Here is a 2,500-nt window from a genome sequence, read left to right as displayed (position 1 = left end):
GCATTTGTTGCATTTATTTTGCTTTGGTTTTGCGCTTTTCCTTTAAGTTGCCTTTTGTTTCGCTTTGACTTGCTTTGGTTTTGCTTTGCTTCTATTTTGTTCTGCATTTTTGTTAGTTTTCTGTTTTTCTTCACTTTTTTCTTTTTTCATTTCATTTACTTTTGTTTTCTAACAAAAATGTGTTGTTTATTTATGTTTACCTTTTATGTTTTCTTTTCTTTTCCTTCTTGAAAATCACTTATATTATGAAATTAAATTTTCTTTTGCTTTTGATTGTTGTATTTCTTTCTTTTTCTTTCTTTTATTTTTTTTTTTTTTTAAAAATCACTTTCTTTTTTACTTTTAAAGAGTTACTGATATTGCAACATTGCATAAGATCAACGAGAGTATATTGAACGAGGCCAAAACTGCGTGGACTATTCATGACTTTTATTTGAAAATTCCTTTGTTTTATTTCGTGTAATTGCTTGTGCAGAATGTTTGCCTTTTTTTTGCTTTCATTCATTTATCTTTATTATTATTATTATTGCTTTATCTCTCCGTTCGCAAAGTTAATCGACATAGTTTTTTTCTCCACGTCGAAAGAGAACATGACAGAGACAAGCGAAGGAAGGAGGAGAGAAGGAGGAAAGGAAGGGGAAGGGGAGAGAAAGGGAAGGAGGGGGGGGGGGGGGGCAAGAAGAGGGGAAGAGGGTGAATGGCAAATCAGGCCCTGAGGTCAAGTCGTGAACGAGGCGAAAGCAGTAAAACGAAGAAAAAAGGAAAAAAATAAATGCAGAGACAGAGAGAGAGAGAGAGAGAAAGAGAAAGAGAGAGAGAGAAATGTAAAAATAATAGATAGATAGATAGATAAATAGAGAGATAGATAGATAGATAGATAGATAGATAGATAGATAGATAGTTAGAGAGAGAAAGAGAGCTGATAAAGAGATAGAGAGATAGAGAGAGAGAGAGATAATGAGATACATAGCCAGATAAAGGGAGAGAGCGAAAGAAAGAGAAAAAAAGAGGTAAAACAAGGGGGAAAAATCGAGTCATAGAGTCATGTCGGTCGGAATTCTTGTCCAAGTTCCCGAGGCTTTTCACCTCCGAGAAGAAAATCCGAGAGAGATTTCAGTAATCCGCGCGCACACAAACCGGGGAAGGAAGAGGGGGAGGAGGAGGAGGGGAGGAAGAGATGGGGAAGGGGGGGGAAGGGAGGAAGAGATGGGGAAGGAGGAGGGGAGAGGAAGAGATTGGGAAGGGGGGGGAGGGAGGAAGAGATTGGGAAGGGGGGGGAGGGAGGAAGAGATTGGGAAGGGGGGGGGGAGGGAGAAAGAGATGGGGAAGGAAGAGGAGGAGAAGGGGAGGAAGGGAAAGAGGGGGGTCAAGGAGAGGGGAGGGGTTGGGAAGAAGGGGAAGGAGGAGGGGAAGAAAGGGAGGTGGAGAAGGAGGAGGGGAGGAAGGGGAAGAGGAGGGGGGGGGGGAGATGGGGAAGGTCGAAGGGAGTAATCCGCGCGCACAGACACCGGGGAAGGTGGAAGTGGGAAGCGGAAGAGAGGAAGAGATGGGGAAGGAGGAGGGGAAGAAAGGGAGAGGGGGAGGAGGTGGGGGGAGGGGAAGGGGGAAGGGAAAGGGGGAGGAGGAAGGGAAGAGAGGGTAAGGGGAGAGGAAGGAGGAGGGAGGAGGAAGAGAGGGGAGAAGGAGGGAAGGGGGCGGAAGGAGGAGGAGGAGGAAGAGGAGAGAAGAAAGGAGAAGGGGAGACGGTGGAGGAGCAGGAGGAGGGGAGAAGAGAGGAGAGGGGGGGGGGGGGGGGGAGGGGAGACAAGGACGACAGGGTTAAAATCCAGCTAATGTGATCGAGGTCGGATCAGATTGCCTTTTTTTTTCTTCTTCCTCTCCTTCTCCCTTTTTCTCTTCTCCTCTTTTCTTTCAAGAATCGCGACAAGGGCAGAGGAGGTCGACGTTCCGAAATCAACAACGGAAAATTAAGTCAGTGTCGGGTCTCTTCCCCTTCGTCTTTCTGCTTCTTTCTTTTATTCATTTTCTCTTTCGCCTCCTTCGTGCTCCCCCTCCTCCTTAAAAAAAGGAAGTGAATCACACAGTGGAATAAATACAGTGAGAGGGACAGGGAGGGAATGAGGGAGGGAGGGAGGGAAGGTGGAGAGAAGGGGATAAGAAAAGAGTGGAAGGAGAGGAGGATGAAAGGGGGGGGGGGAGAAGAGAGACAGAAGAGAGAGAGAGAGAGAGAGAGAGAGAGAGAGAGAGAGAGAGAGAGAGAGAGAGAGAGAGAGAGAGAGAGAGAGAGAGAGAGAGAGAGAGAGAGAGAGAGGGAGAGGAGGGAGAGAAGAGAGAGAAAGAGATAAAGAGAGAGAGGGAGAGAAAAGAGAGAGAGAGAGAGAGAGAGAGAGAGAGAGAGAGAGAGAGAGAGAGAGAGAGAGAGAGAGAGAGAGAGAGAGAGAGAGAGAGAGCAACAGATGTGGAGAGAGTGAAAATGGAAGTGACGCACGCAATCACACGC

This window comes from Penaeus chinensis, chromosome 8 (genome assembly GCF_019202785.1).
Source record: "Penaeus chinensis breed Huanghai No. 1 chromosome 8, ASM1920278v2, whole genome shotgun sequence".
Taxonomy (NCBI): domain Eukaryota; kingdom Metazoa; phylum Arthropoda; class Malacostraca; order Decapoda; family Penaeidae; genus Penaeus; species Penaeus chinensis.
Note: the sequence above shows the minus strand (reverse complement) of the source record.